Raw genomic sequence first — 22284 nt, 5'->3', positions numbered from 1 at the left:
TCAGAAAAACTCTTCACAAAGTTCAAGAGTTCAAGACACGAAGGCTTTAGCAACTAATCCACACCTAATGACCCACCTAAGTGGGATTCAGGAAATCACTCAAGAAATCACCCAAGATATCCCTCAAGTAATTAAGGAACAAAAGAAGAAAAGGCACACTAGCCTGGGAACCTCCTCTCTGCCCAGAACATTGGAGGCTATACACCACACCTCCTCAACAGTATTTATAGGAACTCAAACACTGAGATCCTGCTCTGTTCCAGTAACAAGAAGCCGAAAGCACCAGCCTGAAGATGACGAGTGAGACCTCGTCGAAACGTCGCCTAGACACCCCAACTTTTACACGGGAAGACACCCGAGGACACCAAAACCTGCATTCCTGTACCCGTGAAAATCTACGAAAGCAAATATTCTAATATCTATATCTATATCAATATTCTATTTTTTTCTGGGGTGTGTGCATGTATGTGTATATATGTGTATGTATGTGTATATACATATATATATATATATATATATATATCCACATATATATATGTGTGTGCGTGTGTGTATTATATATATATATATATATATATATATGAATGAATATATATATATATATATATATATATCTTATATGACATGCCATCTGGTCAATAATTGGATGTGCATGTAATTCAACTGAGGTTGAATTGCCTGTTAATGCTTGTGAATGGGGGAGGTGTTTAAATATTATACTCCCCCTCCCCATTTCATGCATTCGCTTGCAGGCCAAAGATCCCTGTGAATCATTACCACTGGCACGAGAGAACACCCATGTGGTGGGGGAGGGAAGTGGTCTTGAGAATTTCCCCCTTGTGGCAAGAACTGGGAGAGAGGGAGAAGATTGTCTTTTTCTCTAGCTAATTCCCACTCCACCCCTGCAATAATTTTCTTGGAAAGGATTAGTTCCATTTGTGAACGCTTCCCCCCCCCCCCACGTCCCCGCCCCAAGAAGGAACATGAATTTGTTTCAAGATAACACCGAAAAATAATCAAGGTCAGAGACCCTCCCCAAATACATAAACTTTAACCTTCCCTGGACACAACATGCTATAGCGTTCTTGGAAGACCCGGAAATATGGACCTGTTGAGTGGGGCATGGTTTCTACACTTCAATTATAGGTGCTCATCTTGTTTTAAGTACAGACCCAGAAGATTGATATATCTCGCATTCCAGGTAAAATATATATTGTGTGCATTTCACATCAAGAAAAAGCAGGCAGGGGGGTGGATGTAGCTCTCATTCAAGGTTATATATATATATATATATATATATATATATATATGGTGTGTTTCACATCAAGAAACAGCAGCTATGCAGATGAAGGGGTGGGGCAATGCAGATGAGCTCTGGCTCTCTTCTCATTGTTTCCATTGAATTCTATGGAGCAGAGTGAAATGGGCTGCATGCATAAGACATGGTTGAAAGAGAATGCAAAGATTGAGGTCACAGCCATGGGTGTAGCCAGGATTTTTTTTTTGGGGGGGGGGGGAGCAGGCTTTATGGGGGGGGGCAGAACTGAGTTATCTGCAGTGCAATTTGTCAGTCAGTTAAGTATTTTTGGATATTTACTTGATTGGGCGGGGACAGCTGCTTTTCATCTGGAGATAATAGCACCTTAGGAAAAGAAGAAAAGGGTTAGACCTTTTGTGTTGTGGTATCCCCAGAATTAAGGGTCATGCACATGCTGCTTAAAAACCCCCAGATGTGTTGACTAATTATGTTTAGTTTAGCCTTGAGCTTCTGGACCTGCTACATTTACATCTGAATGGCAGCCCTCACCAAAGTTCAGATTTTCATTACAGCTTAGACATTTCTGCATCTGTATTCCTGTCACAACTTAACTTTTGCATAAAAAGTACAGAGGAGAAACAAGGTTGCTGCAGAAAAGTAAAGGAAATCAAGTGAATTGATTGCCTGCGTGTTTGGCATTATTAAACTCCCAAGCGCTGCATTAACCCAGGGGATTTAATGTACTTAATAGTCACGAGTGCTTATATGCTGTATTGATAAAGAAGTTTAAAAAATCTCACATGAGAATAAAGCCCCAGTTCTTTCACAAATGAGAGGAGTGAAATTCTAACTTGGTAGTGTCCCCCCATTTTACTTTTATGTAGTGTTCTTCAAATTCAAGTAGCTTTAGAATTATGCAGTAGAAACTAATGGTTGGTTCAGAAGGAAACATTTGGGAGAGGGAAAATTCCAAGTAGGGTCAAATAGCTAAACAGATTATGCTTTTAACCCAAATATCTGGATGATGTATATGTCCTAATTCTTCGAGATTAGGTAGAAAAATCCCTTTCACCAACCTCTTCTGTTATCCACAAAACAAGAGAAAATCATTTTTGTGAAAGAGAAAAGAATAAATTACAGGTTGTAGGAAAACTAGCCTTTCAAATCAAATTTCAGAGAAATTAGAATTAGTGGCATCTAGATCATCATAAATATGATGGATTTGTCAGCAAAAATAAGATGTTATCTTTCCAGTTTTAATCAAATGTGGATCTTGCCCAAGACAGATCATCTTTCCTTCCTTCCCAGCAAATCAGATCTTTGTGGAAGGGTTTAATTACTGGTCTCCAGATGAAATTATGGCTGGGTGGGGGTAGAAGAGGAGCCTGGGTAATCTTGTACTAGAGCAAAGGTCTCATGACACATGAGTAAAACCACTGCCAATAAACTTCTAGCTCTTGAAGGCAACTACAAAAGCATTTTTTGTAAAAGCCTGAATATTTATCTGCTAAGCTTCTGTGTAGAATATAACCCTGTGAACAAATATTATCAAGCTTCTGTGGTTCATCAGCGTAGTCTTTCATCAAGTAGCAATGACCGCAGCATTGATCATTTCCTGGTTTTTAAAGATTTACCAGGGGTGGTTGTTGTTGTTTAGTCATTTAGTCGTGTTCGGCTCTTCATGACCCCATAGACCAGAGCACGCCAGGCACTCCTGTCTTCCATTACCTCCCGCAGTTTGGTCAAACTCATGCTGGTAGCTTCGAGAACACTGTCCAGCCATCTCGTTCTCTGTCGTCCCCTTCTCCTTGGGCCCTCCATCTTTCCCAACATCAGGGTCTTTTCCAGGGAGTCTTCTCTTCTCATGAGGTGGGGGTAAATCTTGCTAATAGGAACATCAGCTCACAGCCTATCAAAAAAGGAACTAGCACCTCAGAAATAGATCCTGCCAAAATCTGTTGAGATAATATTAGAAAGAGGCAGTTATAAGAAAATGTCCATATACAGGGCTTGTTTTCAGCTCTCAAAACCTCAAGATTATTGTGCATCTTTTCCCATTCTGTGATGTTTGTGAATACTGTATCTCTAATACATTCTCAGTGTGTGCTGATTGTAGAAATTGATGCTAATTGATAATTTAAGTCTAAGATTGCTAGAAGAAGTTATTGAAACTATTGTTTTGTATTTGGTTGCCATAACTGAGTCCAAAAGAAGGTGGAACTGTCCCATCCTTAAACTGAACCAGGCAAAATAGCCTGGCTGGGACACAGCTGAGAATGGGTTAAACATGCTCTTTCCTCCCCAAACTTGCAGTCATGCCCCTGAATATCTCTTTTCCTTTCTCCCATATATTATTGTAATGCACTCTGCATATCACTCTGGGACTGGCTAGCATGGCTATCTATTACTGGCAGCAATACTGCTGGGGCGGAATGTGTCTGTTGTGTGGAAGGAGTCCTTTCAACATCCATAGCAGGCATTTTTCTCACTGTTTAATAAAATCTCTTTGGAGACAAATAAAAGTGCAAGCCAAATCATTTGCTTTTGGCGATTTGCATTTCATGGCAAGATGCAATTGCAAGAGAACGCAGCTTGTACAGGACTCAGAATGGATTCTACCTAATTCGAATAAGAGAGTTGAATACCACAGGTCAATCAACGCAGTCTCCTCATATAAAGCAGGATTAAACAGTGCTGACTTTAATCTTTTTATTTGTTATCTTTTAATTGGGTGTTTTGTCGTGCTGACTTTGAATTGTCCTAGACATAGGGTGGGTCAGAAATCAAAGCCTGGGAGTTGAGAACCATGGAACTAGCTCCATGAGTCTAAGAGGGTTTTAGACTTGTTTTCTTCTTAAAGGAATTCCACACCCACTTGCCATATGGCAAGCTGCTTTTGAAACTGGAAGGAGATTGTGATGTGGAATCTGGATTAGCTGTTCAAAGAGAAATAAGTAAAAAAAAAAAGTTACTTGGCTAATGCAAGCCCTCAATGCAGGTCTTTGGCTACCAGCCAAAACTAATTAAAAAGCTTAAAACCTTCCCGAAAGATGCTTGTGTGTTTTTTCTCCCCAAAGAAAAGCAATAGGACTGTTTTCCTAAACTTTTCAGATATAATGTAGCAGCTTTTTGCAACTTTTATTTACCTGTACAGAGCCTCTCGTCTGCTCTCTGATAAACATGGGAAGATTTTCAATTAGGGAGGCATGTTTGCACACAAATATCTTTATAAGCTTGTAGATTTGGGATTGCACTTCATGCATCAAATAAAGAGTACTGTGGACCAGAATATTATTTATTATGAAATAATAAATTTCTGTGTTTGTAGGGTGCCGCAATAGCTACAATCATATACATCTGAGAATAAGCCTCATGAAGAACAACCAAACTCTATTCTGAGTAGACAGGCCTAGAACGGAGCTGTTTGTTGTTTTTACATCACCGTTTTACTGGGTGTGGAGGAAGTCCCATATTGTGCACACTGTAGGCTGTGTACTGTACTGGTTTTTGAGCTCTAAAATCCAGTATAGATAATGAAACCTTACGTTTAAACCGTTACACAATAGATAAGACATCAGCTGCCAAAATAAATAAATAAATTTATTACACGGTTGCAGACTATATTTTTTAGAGGGCTTAATCTCTACCTTCAAGATTGAGGATGAAACTGTAGCTCCAGATTGCATCAGCTAAAGTGAGGCAGTGAGAACTGTGCTTTGGATTGGGTAGGACCAAGCCATTTGGCTCCTTCCTAGAAATGTCTCCTTCAGCAGCCATTCCACTTAGTTGCAATGTAGGGAGAAAGAAGACAACAGTGAATTGTCTGGGACTACCATTTGGATCCTATGCTCTCAGGACAGGATTCATTAGCAATGAGTCCCATTGGCTTGGATGTCACCAAGTAACTTTTGGCTACTTTCTGTCCAGAACTGCCTCCATTAGTGATCATTCTACCTGGTTAAATAAAATGCATCAAATGTTTGTTTTTTTCTTTTAGCATTGTTATTCATTGTTTATTAGTCGTAAAGTTTTAAGTGTGTAAATTTGCAGGCAAAATATTTCTATTTGTTCAACTTGAGACATAATGTCAAACTCTGCTTGTACTTGGCATAGTTTAGAACTGAAGCCATGGTTTCAGTTTTCAAACGTACAGGCTAACTCTAGTCTCTAAATGTAATAACCTTCAGAGACATAAAGGCAGGTTGTCAATTCAAGACATCACACTAAACCATAGTTTGCAAAAACACTTTAAATTCCAACAATGGTTTCTTTTCTTTCCCCCCTATATATTTATTTGCGTAGAGACATCACCTTGCCAACAAAGGTCCGTATAGTAAAAGCTATGGTTTTCCCAGTAGTGATGTATGGAAGTGAAAGCTGGACCATAAAGAAGGCTGATCGCCGAAGAATTGATGCTTTTGAATTATGGTGCTGGAGGAGACTAGAGTCCCATGGACTGCAAGAAGATCAAACCTATCCATTCTTAAGGAAATCAGCCCCAAGTGCTCACTGGAAGGACAGATCCTGAAGCTGAGGCTCCAATATTTTGGCCACCTCATGAGAAGAGAAGACTCCCTGGAAAAGTCCCTGATGTTGGGAAAGATGGAGGGCACAAGGAGAAGGGGACGACAGAGGACGAGATGGTTGGATAGTGTTCTCGAAGCTACCAGCATGAGTTTGACCAAACTGCGGGAGGCAGTGGAAGACAGAAGTGCCTGGCGTGCTCTGGTCCATGGGGTCACGAATAGTCAGACATGACTAAACAACAACAAAGTTTTTGTCTGTATAATTCTAAACACCATATCATGGGTTCCCTGGTGGTCTCCATCTGGGCACCTCAGCAGACCCACCAAGTGTTGCTATTTTCAAGAGATAGCCCCAGATTTACAAAAGCCATTGTGACACCTCCCTCTGCTGGCTCACTGGTCACCAGAGTGCTAAAAGGTCTGGTGAGCTCTTATGGTTGGATCATTTTGCGTTTGTTACAGGAAGAAGATAGACACGTAAGGAGGATTTCTCTCAGCATCTGCATTCTGTGATGATAGTGAATTCATCTTGAGCATAGAGGCGTTAGAGAGTACTAACTGTGAGTCCCATTTCTCTTTCTTTTTTAGACTTTCAAGGCTGAGAAAAGTCTTCTCCCGTCTGGGAAGAAAAAATAAAATTTCTCTTCTCCCAGAGTCCTCCCCCTTGCCCACAGCCTTCGTCTCTGGACCCCTCTTTCAGAGGACTGCTGTTGTAAACAAAATCTGCCCTTTTCCCCTTATGAGATATCCAAGAGCCCGTATAGAGTCCTTACGTGGGTTCCCTATTGGTAGGAGAAAAGAACAGAGGCCAACCGGAGAATATCGAGAAGTAAAGCAGCTAGTAAGCCTGATCTTTATTAAAGCTGTTGCAACAGGATGCTCCCCTCACATGCAGGAGGATGGAGGAGGACCCAGAACAAAGGTGTGCCTGTCCTTATATAGACATTTTAAATTCCCTGCCCTGGAGCTCAAGACCACCCCTCCATACATCATACATACATCACAGAAGGGGAGTAACCCAAAACCACCCCCACAAACATCATAACTACATCATAGAAAAGGTGGTCTACAGCAGAAATTTGAATGTTGTTGTTTGTCCTGTCTGCCAGGTTATCTGATAATGCCTTATCTGATTGCCTTTACTGGTAGTCTGCCCATTCCTTTGAATTGGTTATTACCCAATTCCTGCCCTCTCTCCTTGCAGAGAAAACATTTGGTCAGTTTGGGAGTCAAAGTGGTTTTCCTGTGCTGCTCCAGATATGTGGTCCACGTATTCTATGTTTGTGCTTGGTTGGTACATTTATGAACATTTATTATATATATATAATACCTTAATTTTTTATTACACTGCAAAGGTAAAACACTTCAGCATATAGATGTTGCTTCCAGGTTAATATTAGTCCCTAAGGGTTCTTAAGAAAGGTCTCTCTGTAACTGTTTGAGGCCTGTTTGGAGGTTCAGAAAATAAACATATCCCATGTGGCTCTTTGTTTCCCTATAGGCTCTGCAGACCTCCTGCTATCCTGATCTGCAGGAAGATGACAGGAGGAAGAAATGCCAAGGAAAACATGAAGGTAACCTCTATTTCCAAGGATATGTTCAGGGTATATAAGAAAGTTCCTAAACAGTTATAATTGCTAGCCTTCTCTTCTTCTCCATTTGGATGACATAATATTTGAAGACCTGGATGGAGAGCAGGGGCAGGACAGCTTTTATACTGACACCATGAACCACAGAACCTGAGCACGGAGTTTGCCCTTGCTCTCTACCAGCACTGGGCAGAGCTCAACCATGGAACGAACCTCACCATTTCCCCAGTGAGTGTTTCTGTCTTTGGGGCTCAAGGGAGCACATTGGCCCAACTCTGGGATACAGCACTCATGGTAAGGCAACCTTCTGAGAAACAGCTTTTCGGTGAGCACTGTATGCTGTCGTGAAAGTCACCTTACAGCTTGGACTGTCCTTCCTCCGAGACAGCCGCCCTCCTGGGGCACCAGGGCTGCCCAGGTCACGGCTGGCTGCGGAGAGCAGGGGCGAGGGAAGAAGCACCAGCGCCGTCATGGGGGACCAAGGGGCAGAGAGAGCCGAACCCGAGTCTCTAACAATGGTTTCTGATTTGCCAGCTGGTTACAAACCATGGCTTGTTTATTCAGTCATTGTGTCAACCTATTGTTAAACTTCATTAACCATTGTTTGGTGTAGTATCTGAATTGAGTGATTAGCCAATGCTTCTTACCAGAAAAGAAAATCTGCATGTGAGAACAGCCTTTTGCACAAGGTTTAGTTCTACTAAGAGCAGAGATGGGAGGGAACAGCTAACAGCAACTGGTGCTTGTCTTTCTCCCCCTCACCATCCTATAGTTGGTCCTGCTAACCTCTGCATAGTATATGATTGTTACCTTGAAAAGATAGATATAAAGATGAAATCAGTTATCTTGCCCGTACGTAATTAACTGATATTTTCATTCATGAAATTTCATATGGTAGAGCATGAGAAGCAGAGCAGCCTGGGCACTGTTACTGTATTTTTCTGTGTATAAGACGAGCTTTTTTTGACCCAAAAATGAGGTTCAAAATTTAGGGTCATCTTATACATGGGTAGTGCTGAGGGGGATGGGCGAATGGTTTTTTGGCACGAGCTGGAGATTGTAAGCAGCGATTGGCCGCTTGATTGTTTGGGGGGGGGGGGAGAATGCAAAAAATCGCTCACCTGCCGGAATGAAGTGCGAGCCCAAGATCGGAAGCGGCAATTGTAAGCGACGTGAGTGGTTGTGTGCTGTGTTCTGGCGGGTGAGCAATTTTCGGCATTCCCCCCAAATAATCCTTCCCCAGAGCTCATTCCCTCCTGTGGCGATCACACAGGGTCCCCGGACATTTCACCGTCTATTGATTCCTGTGCCACCACTTTATTTCTCGCTGCCACCAACCAGGCCCTACCTGGTACAATACTGAGTCCAGTCAGGGTTATATTGAAACATAAAGTTTTGTTTATTTATTGCAGTTTAACAAGCGTGTGGTTTCATAAACAGTATCAGTCAATTACATTCAAAGGGTGCCTATCCAGACCTATAACTTTCGCTACCTGCTCTCACTCACTAAACCACCTCTCAGATATTTACTTGTCTGCCTAGCCCCTAACTGTTCCTGACTCAGCCTATTTTGTCACACTAACTCAACCTACCCACAACTCTAGCCCAATTCACTCCCACTCCAACCAACCACCCAACTCCCAACAAACTCCAAGAACTCCTAACAAACACCTCCTTTTTGCCCCTCCCAGAGCTGGTTTTATAGTCCCTCTAACTCCACCCCCCTGGGTTCTGATAGGGTAACCTGTTTAACTATGTTCTAGCAGGTGAGCAATTTTTGGCATTCCCTCCAAATAATCCTTCCCCAAAGCTCAATCCCCCATTTTCTAAATTTTGAGGCCCCCAAAATAGGGGGCGTCTTATACATTGGGGCGTCCTAAAGACTGAAAAGTACAGTATCTTTAATGAAACATAACACCTGAGCAAAACAAATTCAAGTTAGCTCAGGATTCCCTTTAAAAAAAAAGACCAATTATGTGATAAAAAGTTTAATTCTAAACCAGCCACTGTTTATCAAAAGTAATAATTTTCCTTTAGAAATTATGCAGGTAGTTTTTTTCTGTTGAGTTTGCTTGCCATCATCAATACTTTAAAGTTAGCCTTGGCAGGCATGCACCCTGCGATGTCACAGTGGAAAAAGTCTGTTGATCTCACCAGAAACATACAGAAAGAGGCTGTGTTTCTCCCTCCTAATGTTTCTACAGTAAATTGCCTCTGACATATGTTCCAGGGGAATACGAAATTTGTCTGCGGTGGAGGGACGTTCAGAGTTCTGCTAGCAGAGGACTGTTATCAAGAATAAAGAAAACTTCATTTCATTCCTCTCACCTCTCTGGTACAGTTGTTGAAGGATCAGAAAGTTTTTAAAAGACTAGCAGTCCATAAACCGGCCCTTTCTGGCAATATCAGAACTTTGGACACAGTTCTCATCTATTTTCTCTCTCTTTCGGCTATCCAAAACAAAGGAGGTTTAAAAAACCGTAGTTTTCCTTTCTGCAATCAAACAACCATGTACACACAGCAGGCAGGCAAGGCTGGAACTGCAGCTATTCCTAGGACAAAAAAGTAGAAGACGCAGAGTCCTTCATTGGGTTCAGGAAGAGAGGGTGTTCTCCTCTCCAGACATTATTTTTATTGAGCTTTCATGATGATATCACAGAGGTTATACACAACCCCACTTGATTATCCAGAATCTGTGCTACTTTATGATTCCATTTCAAGCCATCCGTCCACACACAAACACTGTTTTTCAGCATGATACATCATATTTATTGGTGGATATCAATTCACTTCATTTGTGCTCCACTTTTTATCCAAGTTGGGCTCCCAAAGTAAACTTACAATTAAAATCCACAAAAAGGTATGCATTATTAGGAAAAAGTGGAGGTCCTTATGGTCTCTATAACTGATGAAATAGACTGAGTTCCAGGATCTTCCTTCTAGGATAGCCTTCATGAACCTGGTAATTTCCAGATGTTTTGGGCTACAATTCCCATCGGCCTGCCTCAGCCAACACAGGTTGGCAAAGGCTACTATAGGAACCGAAAGAAGGAACTACAAACAGATGTAAGTGGGCTGGCTGAAAGTACAGATGCCAACCCACTGAAGCAGGATATGAGGTAGGGATGGAAATAATTGTATAGTGCTATTTTAGAGAGATTTTTTAAAAAATGCAATTTTGGGAGAAGAAAGTGCATATGTATAGAAAATGGGGAAGAAGAAATTAAATACCCAAATAATTTGAGAGAGCTGTTCTGAATGGATGCCGTGCTTGTCTGAAATGGTAAACCCCATATACATGGTGCCTGGGGGAAATTTATGCAGCCAAACGTAACTGTGCTTTATTGCGAGTAAGAAAAGGGTTAAGGACCACAGAATTATTAATAGCAAGAGAAGACTCAGTTTGGTCATGATAACCTCTAACCTTTAGGGAGGGAGAAGAGGAGGAGGAGGAGTTTGGATTTCATATCCCGCTTTATCACTACCCTAAGGAGTCTCAAAGCGGCTAACATTTTCCTTTCCCTTCCTCCCCCACAACAAACACTCTGTGAGGTGAGTGGGGCTGAGAGACTTCAGAGAAGTGTGACTGGCCCAAGGCAGCTGCATGTGGAGGAGTGGAGACATGAACCCGGTTCCCCAGATTATGAGTCTACTGCTCTTAACACTACACCACACTGGGTTGTTTCCTGTTCCTTCCTCCCAGTCTCTCTCTCTCTCTCCTTTTTGAACCATGTAATTGAGCAGACGTCTAAGGCTATAACCAAGAATACCTTGCCTGTGTTGTCTCTGCTGCTGCATAGAACAATGCATGAGTGAGATCTCTGACTATTGTAAGTAAAGCATTTAAACTTAAGGTTGTTATCTATTCACCCCAAGAGGGGTAGAGACAGGAGAGCACAAGTGTGAGTGCTTAATATGGGGACATTTAAAGGTATAACGCCCTGTATTTCCTGCACTTTGCAAACATTGCAAGCATTTTTGTTTTAAAATCTGCTAGGAGTTCTTTTGACTAGAGACTGAGTCAAGCCCCACACTTTTTTGTATTCAGGCAGTCAGCTGTTTCTTTTTCTTTTGTAGTCTCCCCCCACATGTGGGCATTCGCCAGTTATTTCCTAACAGTGCTATCCAGATGTTGTACTCTCAATTCCCATCAGCTTCACCAAGCATAGACCATTGTCTCAGGGATTATGGGAGTTGTAGTCCAACAACAGATGAAGGGCACCTTGTTGGCTGCGCCTCACTTAGAGCATCCTCCTCTAGCCAGGCATCTTCCAGATGTTTTGAACCACCACTCCCATCAGACCCAGCACAACACAGTTTGTGGCAGGGCAGCACTGCCAAAAATGCAATACAATATAAGATGCTGGGTGTAAGACCTGAAAAATATGTGTGGTTTCAAAGGCTAGAAAGTATATCACACAGTTTCCTTAGTGAAGCAGATGCCCTTATAGTAAGCATGGCCCAGATCTTTCATAAAGGATCACCTGTGCTTGCACATTGTGAAATTTGCATTGTGACATCTTTGAGAAGAAAAGGAATGGGCCATTGCCTTCTGCTGCCTTAGTAACTGATTTGCAGCACAGGGCTAACAAGGCAAGACGGTGACTCTAGATTTATTTGAATCTGCAGTTACTCTAAGGAGTTCTGTCTCTGTTTAAACCCTCATCCTAAAACACAAAAGCCTCAATTGCTGCTGAATGCTGCTCCTTTCTTGGCAGGGGCAGGCAGAAGAGATCTCATTACTCCATTGCTATCACAGCTACTCTGAGGCTGTGAGAAACTGGTAAAATGTGGGCTGGGTGACGTAACTGCTAGGTGGGTTTGTAGCTGATTGACAGACCCAACCCAAAGGATGCTTGCTAATGGTTCTTCATCAAAGTGGGGGGGGGGGGAGACTAATGGGGTGCTAGAGGGTTCTGTCCTAGGCCCATTGCTGTTCAATGAATGTCTTTTTAAACAGCTTGGATGAAGGAATCAAGGGGATGCTAAATTTCTGGTATGCATTTGAACCCCTTCAGCAAAATCCTCACAGTCTGCAGGTGGCCATAGGCTACCCAGATATGCAGAATGTGGACAAGTCTTTTCAGTTTATGGCTGATTTTAATCTTTTTGATTTTTTTATACCAGTGTTATTGTTTTACTTCTATTGTAAAACTTTAGAATTTTTTGTTTGTTTGTTTACAATCGAGCAATGTATATATAAACTAGAGATAAATTAAATATTCTGTACTTTCCTACCAATAGGACTATTAACGTTTTAATAAGGCGGCAGTCTGTAGTCAATAAGTCCAACTCCTTCCAGGCTGGTTGCTTTCCTGCTCCAAATTGCACCCCACCCCCAGCTCCCAGCTGCTTTTCCTGACACAAGGTTCTACTCTGGAGGTGAGAAATGTTAATTGAGTGTTTCACAACTGAAATAATAATACACAGGTCCCCGCTCCCTCCACTGTCTAAAGGTCTCCACTTTCCCTACTGTAAGACCATTAAGTCCAGGGTCTAAAATTACATAGCAGGGCAAAGAGAAGCTTTGAAAAATGTGGATTAAATTGGGATATGGCACAGGGGGGTGGGGGTGGAGAGAATTAAACCCCACCTTCCATAGCACCACAGTTCCCCTCCCCCAGCTGCTTTTAACTGGAACAGCAACGACCACAAGCAGCCCTGATGATGGACCTTCCGCATCTATGTCTAGATTAACAGAACACACTTTCATTAGTCAGACCAGAGAATTACTGGCAGGCCTAATAGCAAGGATTTTTCGTGCTCTGAAAATGCAGAAGGAAAAGAGGGCAAGACGAAAATGCCAGTAAAATCACTGCAGAACTCTGCTTTCCTCCCTGAGCTCAGAGTTTCAGAAAAACACGATGGGCGCTCCAGATAAAACATGTAATCCACTCTAATCACTGTGCAAATGTTTGCATTCAGCTATTTTTGTTCAGCCTCCTTTCCTCTTGCTGTATTAAGACTAGAGCAATGTTAAATTCAAGAATGCCGCATTTTAATTCCTTGGTTTCTTCAGACCATGACATTTATTGGTTTTGCATTCCCTTATTTTCTTCTTTTGCATCCAAACTCAGCAGTGCCCGAGATACTTACCGTTGCTGAATTTTCCCCTTCTTTTGCAACCTATTCAGAGATAACAGTACATTTTCCCTCGCTTGTAGATTTTCAGTATTTAATTTATGTCTGCTTTGTCAGTTTATGTCTCTGCCCCTATCATTTTAGTTGCCCGGTTTCTCCTTGGACTCCTTCCTGTGTGGTGTAACTGTTTTTTCCATCTTGTCATTCTGTGGCTTTTTTATGGCTTGCTTTTGTTGCACACTTTCTTTTAAAGGAAGGTTATGATTTTGCATGGCATTTCCAAAACCTTCCCTAACCTTTTTTATAATGATCTGTGGAAACTATTTGAGACAATGGTAATGATGAGAGGAACACAAGGATAGCCGAGGAATAATTTATTTTTCTTTTAATGTTGTGAATTTATTTTTAGACTCCTCTATTGTAAATCTATTCTCGGCCATTTCACACGCCACTGGTTTTTCTGTCCAACATTATAAAACTTACAAAGAGTTCTCTAAAAGAGGGCAAATGAGTTCACTTCTTCATCTGAGCATGATTAGACTGGATGTCTCCATGTAGTTTAATTCTGAATGGGAGCTGGCAATTTCTAAATAGTGGTGCACTGAAGGGGACTCACTTGTTTTTACTTCTTTTTAATCAAGTACAGTAGATTTACATCCTGAAGCAGCAGTTAATGGGTTCAACAAAATTTATTAGCACATGATTACATGCTTGTGAAGAGGGAGATGTGTGTGGCCTTTTCCTTTAGGCTCAGAATGGAAGTTACCTTAAATGTGTATTTGCTGCTGAAAACAGCCCCTGCAAATTTAGTTCCCAGTCTTCTCACTGTAACACCTACATAGGGAAAAAATATGTGACATGCCACCACCTTGTCATTTATCTCACCTCATTCTGTATTGTTGACTGTTCTGGAGCAGATGGGACATAGCAATGCTCAACGTGAGGATGTCATGTTACATTCTCTCCACATATGCTGAAGCGAAAGGACAAAGAATTAAAAAGAGGGCTATTTTTGGCAGCAAACATGATTTCATGTAGCATCTCCTCAACCAAATCATTCCTGAAACTAGTCATGAACCCAGAATGGAATTGATATATTCTAAGAGTGTTTGCAGTTGCCTTTCTGCCACCCTCTCGGGCATCTTCACGCTCAAGATACTGTGCAGTATTTGTGATCGGTTGTTAGCTGTCCTTAAACCATTGGATGCAGAATGGGCTTATTAGGGAATAGCTGTACCACTGCCTCTTTAAGGGCAGCAGGGACCTCTCCCTCACATTACAGCATGCCAACACAGCCTAGATCTAATTGGATAGGTTTAATTAGGATGGTTGCATGTTTAGTGTGACATGCACATGTGGCCACTGTCTCAGCCTCAGGGCCCTGATCTGCAATGTTTATTTTATGTATTTAACAGAACGCATATATGAATCTAAACAGAACCTCTAAGCAGTTTACAAAAAATAAAAAATTGTAAAAAAAAGACGAACTTAAAAACAGATATTTGAAAAATGCAAAATGTAATTAAAATTAGAAGCTAGTAAGGTGATGGACTATGCAGAAATGGCAAAGTTAACAGCTAAAAGAAGAGAACTCAATGATTATAGTTTTGTGGAGGAAGCCTTTTTTGGACTATTTAAAGAAATATAGTTTTATGAATTCGAGAGCAGGATTTGAAGTATGAGCAACAAAAGAATTAGGACTTACTGTAATATTGTTGTGATATAAGAGATTGAGGATAGGATGCAGCAAAGGGGGAGAAAACAAAATCACCATGGAAAATGGAATGGGAAGTTGACAAAACAAGAGACAAAATTATGTATTAGAGTGGAAATATGGACATTTTTCTTTATCCTGAAATAATAATAATAAAAATCAAAAGCTAAACAGTGAGTAAAACATGTCCAGATAGGCTTCCTTGAACAAAAATGTTTTTAGCAAGCAGCAGAAAAAGAACAGTGAAGGCACCTGCCTATTGTCAATAGGCAGGGAGTTCCAAAGTGTAGGTGCTGGCACACTGAAAGATAATAAAATCATAGAATTGTAGAGTTGGAAGGGATCCCGAGGCTTATGATGGCCCGTCGTTAACCCATCAGGGAAGCCATCAAGACAGCGAAGCAGTACCAAACAAGGGGCGGGGCAGCCCTTCCTCCAGCTGTGTGTTGGCGGGCAGAGACCAAAGGGGTTTAGGATTTCAGAGTCGATGGCGTAAGAGAACAGGAAAAAAGTGGCAAGCTAGAGGAAGTTGGTATGGAGCACTATGTAGGCTGACTGGGACAGGCTATAACAAAGAGACACAGAGAATATGTCTGATTTGTCTGCTCTGCCTATGAGAGAAGCAAAGGACCCTCTTGAGGAGTAATGCTGTGCAACCCTCCATCCTAGGCTCAGGTTGTACATATGTGTAAATAAACCATATATCATAAAGACCACCCAGTCTCCACTGTGCCTCGTTGTCCCAAAAGTTAAGCATGCCTGGTATTCCTGGAATCTCTAATTGCTTGTCAATACTGGGGTGGCGTGTAAGGTAGGTTACACCAGTAAGAGGGGGAAAGAAACTTGTTTTATTTCTTGGTTTCTCTTAATTCAGTTCTCAGTCCAGCATCCATCTTGAAACTACCCCTAAAAGCACATGCCTAGAGCATGCTCAGTTCCAATTCTTCAAAAGAAACAATTTTGCTTTTGGGCCACTAGGTGGCAACCACATAAACATGTCTTATGGGGGTGACCTAAGGACGATGTAGATATTTATGGGTAGGCTGCTACAGTCTAGTCTGTTTTATCTATCAGAAAAACTATTAAAATTCTCACAACTGGAAAGGGGAAAAACTTACTCATGACCAGCTTAAACTATCTTTGCAGAATATATGACATGTTTAAAATGACTGGGCGCTGAAGGAAGGCATTGGGAAGATTATTTTTGAGCTCCAGTCAGATCATCAGTATACTGAAGTACTGTAAGACTTCTCTAATACCTGCAAGATGTGCTGCTCTGTTGCTGGAATTTTAAGTTAAAAATAGAATGCAATGAGGAGGAATCTCTTAATACTCAGAGCTAGCCCTCAACATTGTTGAAAATCCCTGGGGATAATTCAGAATAATCCAGCTGTGGACTTGTCTGCTTCTTTCTTCACTACAGGGAGTGGCATTTCTTTCCCACAGCCGACATTGACTGCTGATAGGGTTGCTATATACAATATTGTTACAGATCCGGGGTAACAGAGGTTGGGGGTGAAAATGTACCCATAACTGCCAGCATTAGCAAATGTTAGAAATTAATAAAAGGCGTAGCTTTTGGATAATATTTGGAGTATTGAAGGAAAGATGCCAGGCCAGTGGAAAAATACAGGCTGGGGCCTCACCTAAGATAGAAGCCGTTAATCATGACAGAAGATGTTGATGGCCCATCACAGAGAAATCCTTGGGTCTGTGTCAATAATGTAGGTTACAGGAAAATTGTTAACTTAAAACTAGGCTTTGAATAGCAGACAGAAGGGAAAGAGTTGCTTAGCTAGGGGTTTTCTGGGAAGGATAAGCAGGAAGTGGGGAGAACTGCATGCAGGGATGTGGAAAGGCAGATGCCCTGAGGGATGGCTGGAGACAATCTGAGGCAGAGGGAAGCTTCTCTGAATGCAATGCTGAGCTGTGCACAGGACAAGCCCCTCGCGACATGTGAATGCTGTAAATGCTACACTCTCTCCACCAGCATCCAGATTGTTGTTGTTGTTTAGTCATTTAGTCATGTCTGACTCTTCATGACCCCATGGACCAGAGCACACCAGGCACTCCTGTCTTCTACTGCCCCCCGCAGTTTGGTCAAACTCATGCTGGTAGCTTCGAGAACACTGTCCAACCATCTCGTCCTCTGTCGTCCCCTTCTCCTTGTGCCCTCAAGCTTTCCCAGCATCAGGGTCTTTTCCAGGGAGTCTTCTCTTCTCATTTGGTGGCCAAAGTATTGGAGCCTCAGCTTCAGGATCTGTCCTTCCAGTGAGCACTCAGGGCTGATTTCCTTAAGAATGGAGAGGTTTGATCTTCTTGCAGTCCACGGGACTCTCAAGAGTCTCCTCCAAATATGTGCTAATAAACCATATTGCTTAAAGACACAACAGTTTCCTCTGTGTCTTGATTCCCAATGGAAACCGGGTCCTAGAGGACCGTCTGGAACCTCCATGGAATCTTGCTACCACTCGGCAGAGACGGGGTGGCGTACAACCTTTGTAACAATATTTTTTCAGCTGGTAAATTTTGCTGCATAGTACAATACAGGGGTGCCATCTTGAATAAAAAAATGGGGGGGCAATTAAGCCCCTCCCGCATAATTGATCATAAGACACGTCACATGCACACCACGTGAAGGGCAATGCCCATCCATTTTGGGGAGCCCAGCCCCCTCAAATATTTTACGAAGGGATCTCGGCTCCTATGGTACAGTAGCATCATGCCTGGCTGTAAGTTGGTGCCAGACACTTAGTCATCAGAGGATAAAGCAGACACTCCACTCCACAGATCAAGGATTTGAGGAGCAGACAGGATCTCCTGGACCACAACTGGGGATCCCCTTGACACTGCATTAAAATACTGACAGTTTTATTTTCAATCCCTTTTGCAATGATCCCTAACATTGAATTTATCTTTTTCACAGCGGCCACATACCAGGTCAACATTTATATCATGCTATTTTCTATGACCTCAAGGTCTTGTTCCTGGTCCGTCGTGGCAGCTCAGACCTCATTAGCGCAACTTAAAGCTACTGATTCATGTTGTAGCATTGGTCATAAGGGAAAATCTCCATTGTTCTTCCCTTTTTATGGCAGGACTTTCTAAATCAGATTTTGTTATGGTACCTTGTTATGGTACCTCCTGTTAATTCCTACTATCTGGTTTCTTTTCAGCCTTGGTCCTGATAATAGATTATAGTCCTTTGTTAATGTCTTTTTATCTCCTCTAAACATGATGTCCCAGAATGCATACAATAGCCAAGATGTCTCCTTTGATAGCCGTACCTAAGGCATTTGAAGAAGCTGTGCTGCATTACTTAAGATTTTCTGCTAATGTAGTTCAAATGAGCATCCCCACACCCACGTGCTTTCTTTTTCATGAAGAGGACTTCTGGAAATCATCGGATTGATTGTTGTACCAGTGTCTGTACATCACATCCAACATGGCAGGGAGATCGCATCTGGGATTGTATTCAAAATTTGTGGTGTTGAGTAACATCTAAACACTTGCATTATTCATTATTGCCAGAACCTATTTGAATGGCTTTCCTGCCGACTGCTTGTTCCATAGCCTCCATATTAATTTGTATGCTTTGATTTTTCCTTTAACATAAAACACACTTTGAATGGATGGAAAGAATGTTTATTTGATATATTTTTTTTTGCTAAGTAAGCAAAACAAAAATGGGATACCAGAAACCTGGCAAATGTGCTTGGTAAAGTGTGCAGGAAAATATGATGAGTCAATGGTTTTGTCTTGAGTTTTCATACAACAGCATATACCAGCCACCTTGCCACCTCTTTTAATGACTACAGTAATTAGTTTGCATATTCTGATTCTTGACTGTCTCATGGAATTGTTCCATTCCACTGAGACTTAACACCCTATTATTAGCTGTCTTGCTTCTCTTTACTGTTAGTAATTATATGGATTTCCCTGTCAATGATCCTTCATTTTATTTTCATTAAGTATTCTTTATTTTAATGTTTATAGCTCAGTCATGGAACTTGTTTAAGATGCTAGGAAGCCTTCCTGACTGATGATTTCTTGCCACTATTCATCCTTTCGATGCTTGTAGCAATTGCAATTTATATGTTATACTATTCTCATCTTGTGATTTCATGTAAAACTGACATACTTTATATTCACCTCCTAAAATCTCATGTAGCTTTATTCTTATCCAATCTCCTTGTTCCCAATAATATATAGACAATATATTTTTAAAAGCTTAATATAAATATTTCATATTTCTCATTCAAAGTATTACAGTAATATCTTTCTAGTACAATGCTTCATTTCCCCTCTTACTACAGGACACAGATCTGTGCACATCTGTTCTTCAAGGATCAAAGAACTTGCTGGATTAACTTGGTTGCTTTAGCATAGTAGGAAAAATAGATTTTTTAAAAAAGGTGCCAGAAGTAAGTTCTCAGCAAAGCTGAGAACAAAGAGCTAGGTGGGAGGTGGGAAACCAAAGCAAAACAGACTAATTAAAAATAGGCCGCAGTAATATAAGTTTCCAAAGTCTCACATGAGCAAGTGCTGCAAAGATTGTGCCCTGAGGCTTCCTGCTCTTATAGCAATAGAAATCTAGACAATAACCATAACCTATAGAAAACTGCGTATGTCTCTGGTGATTAGAAATGTAATACATATGTAAATAGATTCTAACATATTCCTGTGTACACCAGTTGAGCAGGTATGGTTGTGCCTTCGAAAGGCATTTGCAGCCACTGGGAGATTGTCCTCAAAAACTCTACACTCCAAGGCATTGGTATCCCAATAAAGACAACATAAATTAACGGGTTAAACTGAATGCCTATCAGAATTAACATGTCCTTGATGTGATGACAAAAAGACAATTCTTTGTGTGCCCCCTCCACAAGAAGTTTGCCCACATCAGAACAGTCCTTCTCTGTGCTAGCTCCCCATTTCTGGAATGCTTTCCCCAGTGAGGCTCACCTGGCACCATGATTATATATATAGTTTTAGGCACCAGCTGAAAGCGTACTCTGTAACCAGGTTTTTGGCCTTTAACTACTGGGGCACGACTGCCTCCTGAATTTGGAAATTCAATTTATCCTGAGGCAGTTTGGTACCTCAAATGCCTTGCCCCTTCATGGTGAAAGCTTTTTTTCTTATTTTTTTTAAATTCAGCGTATAGGGGCCAACAAAGTATTCCAGCAACGGAAAAAGACAAAAACGTATTAAAAAGCAAATGAGCTCCAACTGCATCCTCACTCACCAAAACAACTCCTGATAGCTGTGTGTATAAGCTGTGGAAATACGACTGCATCGTTCTTGCTGAGTTCGTCCTAAATTAATAGACAAAATACATTAACTTGGATAGGCCCTTTGTGGCCATTAATACTGACAAGAGGGGGCAAAAAGCCCACTGGAGGAAAAGGGGAAATGGATGGAGAAAAGAGAAAAAACTCTTCTTCATATGGATAATGGCCCTAACCGGGTCTCTTGGCATTTTATAAAACCATTTTTTGTTGTTGCTGTTGCTGCAGCCCATTAACATTTCCCTCATGGGTGTCTTACGATACTATACAATACGATAATCTTTATTGTCATTGTCCCATACAGAACAACGAAATTGAAAAAATCTACATCAGACATTCAAAAACCGACAAGCCTGCTATCCCAACTATCCCAGCCTGGTTAGCCCCTAAAAACTCTGATACCCCATAATTGAATACAATATACTCACATAGAGACTACCTTACACTGTGTTTAAAACCAAAATTGCATTTGGGTAGAAACTGTTTCTCAGGCGACTAGTCCTAGTCTGTATAACCCTGTACCTTCTTCCAGAAGGCAGAAACTGAAAGAGATCATTTCCGAGGTGTGCACTATTCTGCACTATTCTCTCCAGCTTTCTTATGGCACCTGGAAGCATAGATTTGATCCAAGGTGGGAAAAGTGCACCCAATTATTTTCTCCGCAGTCTTTACAACCTTGGACAGCGTTGTTTCCCCCCTGACCATGCAGCTCCCAAACCACACACAGAGACCATAAGTTAATACACTCTCAACAGTACAATGGTAAAATGCCATCAACAGGTCCTTTGAGAGATTATTTTTTTCCGGAGGATTCTCAGAAAATATAACCTCTGCTGTGATCTCTTCATCAGGTCTTTGCTGTTTTCTCCCCAGGTTAGGTCATCTCTCAACTGCCTTTCTGTTATATATTAAGCAGAGTTGTGTGGCGTTTGAAAAGTCTATCAGGTTCATTGTGGCACAAAGCTCCCCTCAGGAAAATGCAGAGTTACCCACAAACGTATTGTGTCTGACATGTAATGTTTAAATACTGTCAATTTAAAAAACAAATTAAACATGTTTATTTTATTTTTTTTAATGCTATTTTCCCCTATGTTTTTAGCTGTCCTTATTTTTATCCATAAGACACTTGAGGGGAAAAGGCAGAGCATCATCATCATCTTCATCGTCCTTCCTCCAAGGATAACACAAATACCCTTTAGACAACATGAGCGCATGTCACTATAAAAAGGAGTCTTCCAGGTGCCACGCAAGACCCCCAGCAGCCCATTTTTCTAGAGTGATACCTCACTTGATCTTAGCCAAAAGGCCGAGAAGCGAACGTGTTTGCATTAGGGGATGTCCTGAAGTAGAGGACCTTAGGCTTTATATCTTGCGCTCCCCCTTATATAATGAAGCAAGAGAATGATTTTTAGCACCTATAATGACAAGGTCCCCTGGCCAGAACCCCTCTGACATGATTTTATACCTCCTCGCAGACAGAGATAAGTATGTGACCTGGAGTGTAGCACCCTTTGCAACTGCTGCTAAGAAAATTAGAGCAAATTATATAGCCAAGATAGCCACCAACTGTAAAGGAGATGAATTTATTTGACCTTATCTACATCGCTATATTCTATCTTTATCACCAAATTCCGAATATAATTGCACATTGTATTAATTAACATTCTCTTTTAATGTATTAGTGGCCATGTGATGATTTTAGCCTCTAAAATTTTTTGTTTAATGTCTTAACCTGTCTATTAAGGTACTTTTAGAGCTCTGTTTAGCGTAGGTAATGTCTTGATAATTTAAATGTTTTATGTTTTTTGTATTAATCCAGCATGTT

The 22284-nt window shown here is 41.3% G+C and overlaps 1 long non-coding RNA gene across 1 annotated transcript; it reads right to left on the bottom strand.

Annotated features, from left to right (window-relative positions):
* Positions 1–620: 620 nt before the first annotated feature.
* LOC310673996 lies at positions 621–22155 on the bottom strand. The gene is made up of 3 exons (XR_014509293.1): positions 14340–22155; positions 4906–5212; positions 621–3213 (listed from the first exon to the last, which is right to left on the bottom strand). It is a non-coding gene; the product is annotated as an uncharacterized lncRNA (long non-coding RNA).
* Between the last annotated feature and the right edge of the window lie 129 nt (positions 22156–22284).

Source organism: Podarcis tiliguerta (genome assembly GCF_965153285.1).
Source record: "Podarcis tiliguerta genome assembly, chromosome: 3".
NCBI lineage: Eukaryota > Metazoa > Chordata > Lepidosauria > Squamata > Lacertidae > Podarcis > Podarcis tiliguerta.
Note: the sequence above shows the minus strand (reverse complement) of the source record. Positions and strands in the feature narration are given on the sequence as shown.